Genomic DNA, 15,095 nt, shown 5'->3' on the forward strand with positions numbered 1-15,095 from the left:
TTTCTCTCTCTCTCCCCCTTCTTTCGTTCTCTCTCCTTGCTTTCCTTCTTCTGCAACTACAAACATAAAATTACAGCTTAATACAATATACAAATATCTACATGTATGTATTTGTGTGACAAGGAAGACACCAAACAAGATTTTGCTACATGGACTTTATCTCCCCTAGTCTAGTTAATGTACTAAACTAACAGGCCCGGACGGGGCTTGCCTACATGCCTTGGGCTCTGTGATTGATCCTCAGCAGCACGCAGCAATCACCCACAACTGATTTCATAGCCGTTCCCTTCTGAGCCCCAGGCGCTGGGAAAGACACAGTCGCGCACCCAGTGGTATTAGAGATGGCTCGGCTCACTCTTCCCCTTCAGAGAACAGGGTGGGAGATGCCCGCCTTTCTGAGTGGCGGGTCCAGGGATGCGTGGCTCAGGAGCTGGCTGTGAGGCAAGCCCAACCGGCCTGGGGCTTTTGCTTCATCATTGGGATCTTATACCTTTACATGACAGATCTTGGTTTTCATTTTTTCCCCATACCCCTGCCCTCCCTTCATCCCCTCCACCCTCCCCTATTTACAATTTTTTCCTTCTTTTTTAATAAACTGAGAGTATCATTTCTCTTGCTGGACACATTCTGTACTTTTAATGGTCCCTTAAATTTTCTGTGTACGTTACCATGTCAGCTGTAAATGGAATGAGTACTATTCCTTACTAGACAACAGAGGACACACAGTTTCTTAAAAAATATGATCCACTATACTGTCAACTACACCAGCAACACATTCTGGGTAGGCTGAATATTTTATCATACTGCAGCCTTTGTCAAGTAACTTCAGGCCCTCCGTGTTTCTCATTAAAATGTAATGGTGGCCTCAGATTAGGGAAAAAGCACCACTAAGTCGCTTGGCTGTGAGGGGCAAAGACTAAAAATCTAAGGCCATGTGTTGTGAAAGCTTTCCTCTTGGTTATTTCAAGTTCCATTTTTAAAATACCCCATTCTAGAGATAATGCCCTTTTCTTTCACAAATTATAAACTTTACACTGTGCATTCCTTGGGAAATTATTATTTACAAACTGCTAAAATCATCCTCTTGGAACAGATAACTCTAAGCAAATCTTAGCAACTGATTGAGATTGAAGGTAGCTGGTGCCCTTGCAATCCTCACTCAAGGTAGGTAAAAGTTGGTACACATCAGGAAAGCTGAAACTGGCACTTGGACTGGGATTTAAACCCAGAACCCCCAGATTAAAAGTCTAATGTTCTACCAATTGAGCTATCCAGGCCCCACATGCCAGGCTGGTTTCCATCTAGGAATGAGATAAAGGACTTTCACAATCCAATGGCACTGTAAATTGGTTCTTCGCTGGAAAGGCAGCTGAGTAGACATTTAAAATCCACATACTCAACTGATCCACATTAGTTTCCTTCAGGTCTGAGAATGTAAATCGCATGAAGAAAACAATCCTTAATTGTGTACATTTTCTGGGAAGGGGAAATAGAGAAAATTGATTGCTCCCAATATTTACAGCATGTGCAGTTAAATCTGTCATCATTATCCTACTCACATGGCACCAAGAAATAGTCAAACAATACCAACAACCGAAGAGATACAAAGAAAATTAAAAAAAAAAATACAAGACAAATGGGAAATAACCAATGGAGGGCAATCATAAGTAGCTGCCAAGTTTGATAAAGCTTTCAACTTGTTTTTTTTATTCTTGGTGAAAGGGCAAGATATTAAACAGGAAGGGACTGCCAAGGTAACTGTGTGTGGCCCTGCTTTTGCAGTGTTCTTACCCCTATAAAAGAACTTTGATAAATGTAGTATCCCCACATTTTTTTCAAGAACATATGACACTTTTCATCATAGACTGAAATTCTTCTAAAGGGTAGATCTAACTTGCATCATTAATCTAAAAACTGTGGAAAGTCAGTACTTAGCAGTGTCACTGGCTAGCATGGATTCTTACGCACACAGAAGACAGAATCAGAATGGGCTGGTTCCTGCTTTCTTGTAGTGACATTTTAGGCCTTGTTGGAGTTGTAAACTTTCGATTTGGTCTCCCATCCATAACACTGCAGTTTCTAGGACAGTAACCCAAGTTTGTATTTTAAGGTCAATGTCTTGTTGGATTCTCCACTACTGTCATCAGTCTTTGTCCAATTAACTATAAAATGAGCAGTCCGGATAGAATGGATCAGGACTGTAGACCCAACCAATGTACTGGAAATTAACAATACTAAGGAAATTAGTCCAGCATTTATGAGTCCCACCATGGGCTTAACATGATGAGTCAAATGATGAAATAACACATGAAGAAAAAGTGAAGTGGGAGAATGATACCATGATTCTGTGAGGTTTACAGGCAACCACACACCAGATAACCTGCCCATAATAATGACTGTCTGTGAACTGAGGATGTCTCTAGTGCTGATGCGGTGAGTTAAGTAACAATTATGACAAGAAAAGGAATTTGCTTGCCAATTAACAGTGCCATAAAGAAATGCAAAAGGGTCATAAATACAAATATCTGTGAGAATAATTTTATCTACATGGAAAACTAATCTGACTCCAGTTATACCACTTGGTGCATTAGCCTCTTTTCCTCTATACTTTTATTTCCAGGAAAGAAGGGCAATCCCAATTTCCAAAGAGTATGTTGTATGGGACCTGGCTTTCCTTTATAAATATATTGAGGGATGGGAGAATTAAATCCCATTCCCATCCAGTTTATCTTATTTGCCACATTAGAAATAAGCATTCAATTTTCAAGACTGTAAAAACTGAGGTCAGCCCATTCTTTAAATAATCCAGTGAATGCACCAACAGGTGCCCAGTCTATGAAGAAACGGATAGAATTAATAGTATTTATCCCATATTGGGCCCTGCATGTCTCCCATAAAAGAAATGTGCCATCAGTAACTGATGGAAAAGCAATTCTAGACCTTAAAACAAGAAGAATAGGATGACCAGATATGGGTAGAGCCTAAGGTAATCATAACCTTATCTTGTTGGGAGAAACCCACCCAGGATTGAGGTCTGGCTATACAACAGGGATGGTTTCCTTTAAGCTGTCCCATGACGCATAATGGTGGGTGAATGAAATGAGAAGTCAGAGTTAATGTGACTCGTTCATCCATAAAAGTTGCAATTTGAGGTCCAGATATGACATTCATTAAAGGCACAGTATTGTCTAGGGCATGAAAAGTCTCAAGGTTGGTCCATCCAGGTCACCAGTCTCAAGTACAGGAGGCTTAGGAATGTAAGCCCAGTATTCCCCAGCTGTGATAGGTCTTCTACATACAGAAAGGATGATCACCATTGATGCAGTTAGTACCCTCTCTGGGTTAAGTGGTAGACCCTGGTGCCCCAAGATGGCAGGCTTCACCTGTAGTCCTCTCCAGAGTGATCCATCTTATCTCTCGCGCAGGACCACTGCTCTGGCTTGGCACCCGTGGCACCCACTTGGGTACAGGTCTCCCTGGTGGACGTGGGCGGCCCCTCTGAGCAGACCTCTGCTCATGAGCATCTGTAGGTGTTGGGCCGTGTGGGGCTCCTTAGACTCAGCCTCTGAGTGGCTCTCAGTGGGGTGCCACTTGGCGCTGCTGTCTGGGGCCCCATCTCTGTCCATGGCACTCACTCTAGGACGGCAGCCACAGCGTTTCTCCATTGTCTGTGAAGACACAATTCAAACCTCGCCTGGGATTAACGAGGTGGAGGCACCGTGCCAAGCCCCGGTCCATATGTCTCTCCAGAGTTCCTGTGGCCGAGCCTCAGTGGTGGGCACATTCTGTTGCCAATGAAGCATGGCTGGTTGGCAAGGGAGAGCCAGCAGCAGGGTTCAAAAAATTTAGAACAAAAGTTGCCAGATCTAATCTTACTTCAGGGATGCTTAATTTCCCCTTCTGTTTAAGTAACTGAGTTTTTTAAACTTTGGTAAGCTCTCTCTACTATTGCTTGTCCTTGGGGGTTATAAGGTATACCTGTGATATGTTTTATGTGCCAAGTGTGAAAAAATTGTTGAGTGATTTTACTAACATATGGAAGTCCATTATCTGTTTTGGACCCCATGGCTGCAAAGACAAACAGTGCTGTTGGACATAATGGCTCTTTTCCCCAACATGGCAAGTAGCACAAATCATATGAGCATAGGTATCAACAGAAACATGAACAAATTGTGTTCTTCCAAATGAGGGGAGGGGACATGAGTTTTGCCAAATTATATTGCTACCTGAGCCATGAGGGTTAATCCCTTCTAGAGGCATAGGTCGTGGGATTTCTTTGACATGAAGGGCAGGCCAGGGCTGTTTGTCGAGCCTGAACAGGAGTAAGCTGAAAATCTCTCTTCACAGCTTTAGAATTTTGATGAAAGTAATCATGTGCTGCTTTAGCTTGCTCAAAAGATGAAATATATCCAATTAACACATCAGCCTGAAGATTAGCATATGATAAAAGTCCAGGTAAATTGGAATGTGATCAGATATGTTCAATAAAAAAGAGTGCTTGGCCAGATGTAGTGGCGCACAACTATAATCCCAGCACTCAGGAGGCTGATTCAGGAGGATCACTGTGAGTTCACCAGTATTGGCTACATAATGAGACTCTGTCTCAAAAAAAAAAAAAAGTTCTGTCCTTTTAGATAGCTTTTTGTAATCAGAAACAAATTTAGTAATTTTTGTTCCAATGAGTAATCAACTATGGCATTTTCTAAGAGCCGAGTTAGACAAAACGCATGGTTGTAATTAGAGAACTGTCCTTCCAGCTGTGAAGGCACTGACTGTGGGGATGGAGTTTGGGAGCAATTCCTCTGACCTCAACTATGATGTTACCTTGTACGAGCCCCACATCTTCACAGGCCATCACTCTGGTCTCGGCAGTGGCCGTGGACAGGGAGGTCATGTTGAGCTGCATGCTCCCGTGGTGCTCATGAGCTGCTTCTGTGCGTGGCGGAGCTTCAGACTCACTTCTTACAGTGAGCCAGGAGGGGCTAACTCTGCAGCCCACACTGCTCACAGCATGCTTTGGGCATGACCAGTACTGTGGGGTCTGGCACATTTGTAACTAAATGGATGTACCTTGAGACCATCCTCTACAATGAGATAAATCAGACACATGTGTTTAAATGCTTCATTTTCTGGTGTGAGAAACCAAAAGTGTAAATAAGGACCAAAATGTATAATAGATATTTGGAAATAGGAAGAAAATGTTCAAATGAAAAGGGGAACAAGGAAGGTGAGAAGGGAAAAGGAAAGAAGAGACAAGGGAAAAAGAAGAAAAACTAGAAACAAAACTTTTGTTAATAAGGAAGACAAGAGGGGTCAACAGGAGGGGGAAATGGGAAAAAAAGAATGTATCATGTACAGGTACAAATTCCCTATGGCGAATATTATCATTATGTATATCTTACATATATATATAAATATATAAAAGAACAAACAAACAAGAACAACAACAATAAAAGCTAATGTCTCAGCAGGGCATAGTGGCACATGTCTGTAGTCCCTGCACTTGGGAAGTTTAGGCAGGAGGACTGATGCAAGTTCAAGGCCACCCTGGGCTACATAGTAAGTTGAAGGCCAGTGTGAACCACAAAGTGAAACCCTGTCTCAAAAAAGCAAGAAAAAATAAAAAAGCCACTGTCTCTCAACCTTTAGTGTTGTAGCTCTTCATTCTGAGTTTTAGCTTCTCCTGGCTGCCACGAGCCACAGACTCAACAGGCAGAGCTTGTTGCTCTCTGGTGGTTTTCCAAACTCTTCCAAATTCCAGACTCATACACAGCTGCTTTATTAAGGAGCATCTCCTACTTAGCTTTAAAAAAACTGAACTGCTGGTATTCCCTCCAAACTTGCTCCTAGTGCATCTTCCCCATCTTGTGACATCTTATTAACATCTCCATCTGTGCTGTCACCTGTAAATTCTCTCTTCCCTTCAGATTCTGTATCCCAACTTATTTTTCTGTGCATGGATCTCACCTTCTTAATGGTGTCTTTTGATGAAGTCTTAATTTTAATGCAATCCAGTTTAAGGATTAGTGATTTCCTTGGTATTGTTTGAGAAGGTTTTCTGTACAGCAAGGTTATAAAGATATTCTTATCATTCTAGGTACTAAAAGCTTTATTTGCTTTACTCCCCCAATTTTAGTTTGGTAATCCACTTGGATTTGACTTTTATATACAATAACCAATGGGATCTTCACATATGTTGCAGTTGCCCCATGCCATGTATTGAAGAGCATGGTTATTCCTTGCTCTGAGTGTCACTTTGGTCATAAATCCAGCATCCATCTGCATAGGTTCGTTTCTGGCTATTCCATGTTATTGGTATTTTTGGTACCAATACCACGCAGCCTTAACCACTGTAGCCCTGTAACAAATTTTAGTGGGTAGTGGAGCAAGGTCTCTAACTTTATCTCCCAGAGTATCTTAACTATTATTGGTTTTTGCTTTTTTATATAAATTTTATAATGAAATTGATAATAACTCAAACCACATCTTTAAATCATTTGGGGATCTATTTAACACATAAACCTTAATCTATGAACATGATTTAAACTTCCCTTTATTTAAATATTTACTCAAAAACAACATTCTCTGTTTTCTGAAGCGATCTTACATATTTTAATTGGACTTATTCCAAGGAACTTGCTATTATCTATTACAAATGGTATCTTATTTTCATTTTGTAATCGTCTACTGCTGGTACAAAAATGCCCAGGAACTTTGCTAAACTTAATGTTTTTGAATTTTCTATGTATACAATCATACATGTGAATAATCATTTCATTCCATCTTTTCTAGTTCATACTTTTTCTTACTTTTCTATACTGCCTAAGTCCACTCTACAATATTAAATCGAAGTGCTGCTGAAGGAAACACTGTTGGCCTACTCCTGAATGTAAAGGGAAACCTTCCACTATTTTGAGGTTGAGGTTGTGATGTCTACTATGGGTTTTTTTTTTTAAATAAATGCCCATTAAAATATATTTCTTTATAATCCATGAAACTCTTATCATTATTTGAAAGTGGATTTATATTAGTTCTGAGTATTCTGTATATATTTGTTTCGGGATTTTTGTTTTTTTTTTTTTTTGTACCGGGGATCGAACTTGGGTCCTTGAGCTTGCGAGGCAGGCCACCAAACCGCTGAGCTAAATCCCTGGCCCTATTCTGTATATATTGTTTTTTTTTTTTTTTTTTTTTTTTGTACCGGGGATCGAACTTGGGTCCTTGAGCTTGCGAGGCAGGCCACCGAACCGCTGAGCTAAATCCCTGGCCCTATTCTGTATATATTTTTAAAAATTTTTTTTAGCTTTTGAGACAGGGTCTCGCTATGCAGTTCAGGCTGACCTAGAACTCACTACATAGACCAGGTTGGCCTCGAACTTGCAGCAATTCTCCTGCCTCAGCCTCCCTTGTGCTGGGATATCAGGTGTGTACCACCACACCGGGAGTGTACCACCACACCCAAAGGGTACTTTTTACTGAAAACTCAAGATAACCACTTTAAGGAGAGTTAAAAACAATATTCCAAAAACAGAAGCATAAAAAGTTCAATGAAAACCACAAAGGGAGTGGGGGGCTAGAAGACACCGCGGGCCCGACAGCAGAGAATCAAGACTTATGAGGCAAAAACTGATACAACTGCAAAGAGAAACGGATGAATCCCTAATAGTAACTAATACTTCCGTATCTGAAATGCGCATATGTGGCAAGCAGAAAACCAGTAAAGCAAAACTGAACTAAAAAACACCATCATTCCACTGGATGTGTATCCGTTATGGTTTACATACAAAGCATCACCTCAAAGTCCCACGTGTTCCGAGTCGGATCCCCATGCGGCAATATTTAGTCAGGGCCTGAGAGGAGGGAGAACCTGTAGACGTGAACCTCAATCGGTGGCCACGTAGGAGCCCACAGCTGCAGGGGCTCTTGGGAGCTGGGGGCCACGGAGGAAGAGGACTGCTGGCCTCACCTCTTCCCACCCGGTGCTCCCCTCAGTGTTCCCGCTCAGCCCGCTTCCGGCTGCTGGGAGTCCGCCATATTTCTGCTCGACCCCGGACCAAGACCAAAGAGCCAGCTGCCCGCGGAGCGGAACGTCTGAGAGCCTGAGCCAAAGTAAGCCTTTCCTCCGGTGTTTATGTTGGGTATTTCGTCACAACAAAGGAAAGCCAATATGGTTATCTCCCGACACCTGTAAGGCTGATCGCAGGAGGCCGCTCACCTCCTGGGCGGAAGGGAGAGGCGCGGGGCGCGTGACTCAGCCCACCGGTCCTCCTCCGCGGGACCCGCGCACTAAGGTTCTGCTTCAGCTAAGTTCCGCAGGCGCCTGGCGCCGGCCTAGGCTGCTGGCTGTGGGAGATTCGGCTGAGACTGGACGCAGGGAGGTCCCCTCTGCAGCGGCGACAGCCCTGCTGTCTCCGGGAGTCCTCACTTCCCGGCATCAGGGCCCAGAGCTGGGTCTCCGCGTCACAAACGAAGTGAGGGCACTCATGGCTTATGTGTTGGGGGCCCTCCCTGAAACTTTTGTCCTGCCCACCAGACCTTCCTTCCCCGTTTCATGTACACACTCTAAAACCAGGAAAAAGAACGCATCTGTCTATACTCTATTACTGTAGGTGCAAAAGGGACCCTCCCAAGTCTTGAGAGCATCTTTCCTTAAATGTAAGTCACAACTCTTTGCAAATTCGTCGATTTGATTTGAACACGGCAGTAAGATAATCCCATGTTATATGGAATATTCTTCATCCTAAATGTTTTGCCATATTTTAGCTTGTAGTGATCACAAAAGCTTTTAAGAAAGACAAGAGTACAAGTAATGTCATTTTACAGTATGGTGCCGGATTTTTCAGAAAGATGAATGACTTGCCCAGGCAAGCACCGCCAAAGCAGTGAGAGCTATCTTCCATTCTAACCTCAGGCTGAAGTAAAGGGGTTGCCACGATATGGAGGAAACTGAGAGACGCTGGGTTTGAATTTCCAGAGACTTTTGACTGGGTCCCATCTGTCCCCTTTTCTTTTATCATCCAAGATATAAATGTTAATAGCTATTTTCTCTGACTCTGGAAGGAGGTGGGATTACTTTGTGGCATTTATTTTCTCTCTTAATCCTTAGGTTGCATTCAACTGGCTGAATGCCAGTATTGCTGGACCATGATTCTGGATGCCTTAGGGTAAAACTTTTCCCCGGTTCTCCTGAAGAAAAAGCCAAGAGGAACAGAGGAGGGAAAGGCAACTGTCTGCTTCTCCATAAGAACTATCTCCCATACAAGTTAAGTATTCTTCCCTCTTCTCAGTTTGTGTCATCTTGCCAAGTGCAAACACATTTCTCCATTCATAGAGTCTGCCAAATTTTTCCCAGTCTGTAATGAGTTTTTATTTGCTTGCTGACTGCCTTTAATATCTCACTTAACTCTAGTTCATCATAAGGTGAGTTCATAGAACACAGCCTTATGTGTTTCTTGAAAGTACCCAGGTGAAGCATGGATTTTAGGCTCCTACATGTCTCCACGAATTTTAAAAGGAGTATTTTCACTCTTGTCTTATTGCCATATAGAGGTAGATGGTAATGTGCCTCAGAGTTTGGGATTGAAAATTAAACCACTGGGAGGCAGATAGCTTTGGACCAAGAAATCAAGTCCAACATGAAACCAGACTTGTTATTTTCCTCTGGATTCTATATAGCTACCAAAAAAGCTGTGTCCCAAATCCAGATTACCTGGTCAGCACTAACCACAGACTACTATCTAATGTCCTACTCAACTGTGCCAAACCTGCCACTTACACTCAGGGCTGGGGAATTCCACCTCAGGCTACACAGACAAGGCTTCTGGTCAGCCTTCCAGGGACTGCCTCCAGGAGGGGCACTGTAGATGCTCGGGCACTCTTGAGTCAAGCCCATTTTGGTGCCTTCTGGGGATCAACAGAATTCACTTTCCTCACCACTGAAGCACCAAAGGTGTAATAGTGTCTGAGGGTTTTGTTGTTTTTTTTTTCCCTGTGTGTTAAGAAGCAAGAAGTGTACAACCAGTGAGTTTGATCCACAACTCATCCCTTGACGTTGGGCCAAATTACTTAACCTCTCTGTATATCAAGTTCTCGATTTGTATTGCGGCAATGATAATAGTACCCCATTTAGAGAAGTACTATGAGGAATAAAATAAGTCAGTACTTATGTTCAGAACAGGCAGATGCACTGCAAGGCTGTTTCCAGAAACCACTTCCAAGTTACAGCCCTTTTACAGGTTCCTTTTTATTTCTTTATTTTTTAAGGTAGAAACTTTCCGCAATGGAGTTTCCATGTGTAAATCATATAGTCACATACAGAAACATATATAGTATGTACTACTGTTGTACATAGAGTGAGACTACCTAAAACACACAAATAACTACAGTTTGAGACTTTTGCAGTACAAAATATATATGTGTTAGTTTAGTTAGAATCCATATCAAATGGGCACAATTTAATAATTACAAGACTTTGGCCTGGAGATAGCATCCTTCTTATTTTATAGCAATTGTTGTGGTTTTCCTCCATTCTTTATATTATCTGTCATGTTTGTGGGAAATCTGAGTTGGGGAGAGGGGTATAAAGTAGCTGGGTTCGCACTAACTCTGTGCCAAATAAACTTTTCAAAAGTATTAGGAAATTCTCAAGACATTCACAATATTAGAAATGTTTACAGGCTGAAGACATATATTCACACTAAATGAAAAAATTAACAAAAATTAGCAAAATCCCTTCATTGCTCTAGAAGCTATCTTGACTATACCAAATGAATTTGTCTTCCTCATTTAAAACCAGTTATTATTCAGACTCTATTGTACTAAAAGTAAAGTCATCTGATATGATTTCTCAAATATTTGCTTATCTCACCTTCATAGGGGAAATTCTTAACTTGTTTTAGGTTGCTCATTCTTTGCACAAATTTCATATATACCAGAATTGTGCTCACCCATGCATGCAGTCCACAAACTCTAGGAAAACAATTCATATCAATGTGTATCCTCCATCCCATCCTCTTGGCTTGAAGAGGTACATTTTTCTTACTTCCAAGTCCACTCATAGCCATGATTTCATTTCTTTTTATCTCTAATATATACATAATTGTTCCTTCTTAATTATATTTTCATATATAGAGAGCTTCTCAGATAATTGGCGTAATATTCATTCCTCATCAACTCATCTTCTCAATTTAATCTCCTCTACTTACTAAGGGATAACCTCCAAATTGGCAGATTATAAACTTTCAATACATTATCTTCTTCATCAATTTCTATCTCATTACTCTTAAAACCTCTTCTGACTTAAATGACTCTGGATTCTTCCCATGAAAAATCTAATTCTCCTCCTTGCTCCCTTCATCTGTTAATGGTACATTCTTTTATGATTCAAATCCAGCCTTTGCCCTCTACTCCTGTCTTTTCACTGACACCTCCACATTAGAAAATTCTATCCTTGGGTAAGGACATATGGAGCAAAAGTTATTCAGGACAACAGAAAACTTTTCCCACTTCAGAAATCCAGATGACATTTAGGAAAGAGACAAACTCAAACTCATCTGGGTCTCAGCTTGCAAAGGAAAGTTAGCTCTTCTGGGCTCCAGTTGATGGAAGGGAAAGAGTTTCAAAGAAGCAAAACTAGTAAGAAAGAAAAATGAGTGAAAGAGAATGTCTCTTTTGGATCTCCCAGACTCACCAAATGGACGTGCCCACCCTCTTACCATCATCAGAGATGAACCATGAACTCTTCTGTCTCTTTTTGCCTCTAATTTGAGGATTGGAGCTAAAATCACAGTTCTCAGTCTAAATAAAAGTCGATATCCTCAACATGGCTTATAAGGTGTATAGAGGGCCTTGTGCTGTGGTTTGATCTTAAATCTTCCCCAAAGGCCCACATGCTAAAGTCTTGGTCACCAGCTGGTGGCACTAGGGTGAGGTGGTGAAACCTTGAGGTATGCTGTCTGAGCAGAAGTGAGGTCACTGGGGGTGTGGCCGTTGAGGGGAATGTTGAGGCTTCAGCTTCTTTCTGTCTCTTTGCTTTCTGACCAACAGGAGGTGAGCAGTTCTACCACATTAAGGTCAATAGACTTCTACTATGATAGACTGTGCCACTCTAGGCCCAAAGCAACAGGGCTAAGCAACCATGGGTGGAAACATTTTAACATGAGCCCACACATAGTGTTCCACTTTTAGGTTGATTTATCTGGGGTGTTTGCAAAGACGGGAAGCTTACCACCAGGCCTTGGGAACCTCTTCAGCTTCCTATCTCCATCCTTCTAGACCTCTATGCTCTGCCAACTGGCCTCCTCATGGCTCTTCAGAATGCCAGGTGCTTTCCTGTCTTAGGCCCTGTGCCTAGAAAAAGCCATTTTGTTTTCTTATATTTCAAATTGTAGGGTTTATTATTCAGGCATGGTGAGGACAACAGACCAAGAGACAAACTTTCATTTTTAAAAAATAGATAGATTCACAAGAGAAGTGGGCATACCATGCCATTCCATGCATGCTAGCCAAGAAGCATCAGAGTTCACAGAAGTTTTTTACTATGATTTCCATGGAGAGAACAGGCAAGGCAGAATATGCAATCTTAGAATTAACTAGTTTGAATTATTTCACGGGCTCCAGGTCATCTGAGAAATGGCCCTAGGATAGGGGGATAGGTGCCAAGTCTATGAGCCAGAGAGACAGTAGGGGCAGAGGTCTTTTGGCTCCTATTCGTTCATTGACATATGAAAGTTTCCTGAGAGCCAGCTGCTCAGTATCTCTAGAAAATAGCTAAAGCTTGGAGGGGCACACAGTGCTCAGTGAGGCCTCATGTTCCAGAGCATTAACAATATAGAAAATAAGAAAATATAATAACTACAATCTAGGCAATCTTTCTTATCCCTGAGCTCTTGGATCAAATATCTTTCATTCTGGGGTGGTTTCTAGGACTCCCAGATTGAGCCATTTTGCACTTACAGCTTTTTTACAATTTCTAGTTTATGATTATTTGATTCATTTCTATCTTCATATGCAAATTTCCTAACCATAGCAACATGAGGATATGTAAATTGTTGTTTTTGCTTCCTTTGTAACCCTAGATCAAAAATAGGATTTTGTATATAGTAGTTAATTCAAGAAAACTTACTGAATAAATGAATGATTATCTCCAGGCCTTAGTCACTGCCACACCAAAATGAATAAACTGCAGGCTGTCCCATTTACCTTCATGTTAAATCCCAACCACCAGCAACTAAGAAACTACTTTCTAGGGAACTAACACTGGCAACCAGGGTAATAGGTCAAACCCTAACTCATGCAGCACCCCTCAGAATACCTTCCCTGGTTTCAAACACACTCATCCCAAATTCCTGCTACTTTCCGAAGCAGTTTTGGAAGTGCTCATTCTTGAGTCTCTTTAGTTGTGTTGTCATGGCTGCCCTAAAGTCCTGAGTCAATTTGAAACATTTAGCTTTCATGGTCATTGTGACTTCGGCCAAGTGCCCAAAGTCCCATAAAGTCGTTCCACTGAATAAGATGGATGAGGACACAGTAGCCATGGCTCATTTGATCCAATCATCTTCCTTTATAACATTGAGGGAAATGTATTATTTTTGTCATTATTGAAGATATTTACTATTCCTGACTGCACAATACAGATATTAGTGCGCATCACAGAGTTTCTGATTTGTATTCAGAATTATGGACATGAAAACCCAACATTTCCCTCTCAGTACAATCTACTTCCATAGCTGCTGCTCAAAAGACAGGAATGATTTGGATTGAGGTTCCACATGGGATAAAAGGAGACGAGACAAAGCAATTTGTCAACACTCTTTCCATAGAGGTGTCTATTCATAAACTCCAACACGTATAAATCACTACTTTCTCCTTAGATATGTTTAAGCATTTAATGGTCAACTTAGAACTCAAATTTCTATGCTGCCCAAAGGAAGTTCAAATAGTTCTAGATTGAGTACTGCCTGAGTTCCTAGCCCCTCACCTGATTCCAATTGTATACAGAATCATCTGCAGGAGGCTGGACAATGCTTCATAGATACAAACTAGAAAAATGTTAATAGGGACATGCAGAGTGATTGTAAAAACTCCAGGAAAGACATCTTTGATAACATTATCAATGTTTTAAACATGAAGAGACTGAGCTGGAGAAATTTATTCAGTCATAGAGCACAAATGAGTTGTGATTTTAAAAGTGTTTAATTTTAAAAAAATCAATTACACTAGGACACACTGCCATTAAATCCCCTCAAAATAGCTTCCTTTGCTTCAAACACACTTGTCCCGTTTCCTGCCACTTTCCAGTGCAGTTCTGGTAGTCTTTGTTTCATGAGTGTCTTTAGCTATATTGCCATGGCTGCCTCATTATCCTGAATCCTTTCAAAACATTTACCTTTCGTGGTCTTTTTGACTGGGGAAGAGCCAGAGGTCCCATGGTGCTAGACCCACTAAATACGGTGGATGAGGACATACCATCATGTTTTTACAAGCCTGCCTTTCTGTTGGATGGTGCTCATCAGCAGCATTCGCTATGTTTTAGGTCGCATCTTATAAAGACACAGAAAAGTGGCCTTCCAGAAGTGTTGCTGCAAGTGGAAAGTCCTGGAGACCCCTGCAGTTCCAGTACCCACCTGCCTACTATATGACACGGGCCTGAGAAATAAAACTAAAAGACAACTAGGAGAGAGAAAGCAGGGTGCCAGGAAGATCAATGCCAGTGCAACCAACATAGGCAGTCCTGGCCAGTCCCAGGCACTGACATTTATAAGCAATCAATTGGGGTAAATGTGTGGTTTCTATGGAAATTAATGCAAACAAGGCCCATTCATCATCAGGGGAAAGACCAGCCTCCTTTCATCTCAAAATGCAAGATTTTCTGTCCAAGAGGTGATGACTGGCGAGGTTGGTTTGTTTTTGTTTTTTCAAAGCTTCACGGAAGGCTATGAATAGCAGAAAAACCTGCTTATGGGGAAAAGAAATCATCCTCCAAAGGGTGGAAAAGTGTGCACACGTACACACACTGTCTTCCATAGTCCTCAAGATAAAGAAGGGCTGTACAATAAGGCCCTTGCCTTGCCTCTATTTTTTTTTTTTTTTTTTTT

The 15,095-nt window shown here is 41.5% G+C and overlaps 1 long non-coding RNA gene across 1 annotated transcript; it reads right to left on the reverse strand.

The window, feature by feature from the left end:
* Positions 1-3,404: 3,404 nt before the first annotated feature.
* On the reverse strand, positions 3,405-8,205 carry LOC104861345. The gene is made up of 3 exons (XR_779981.2): positions 7,795-8,205; positions 4,825-5,084; positions 3,405-3,668 (listed from the first exon to the last, which is right to left on the reverse strand). It is a non-coding gene; the product is annotated as an uncharacterized LOC104861345 (long non-coding RNA).
* Between the last annotated feature and the right edge of the window lie 6,890 nt (positions 8,206-15,095).

This window comes from Fukomys damarensis, unplaced genomic scaffold (assembly GCF_012274545.1).
Source record: "Fukomys damarensis isolate Sample0158 unplaced genomic scaffold, DMR_v1.0_HiC HiC_scaffold_10, whole genome shotgun sequence".
NCBI lineage: Eukaryota > Metazoa > Chordata > Mammalia > Rodentia > Bathyergidae > Fukomys > Fukomys damarensis.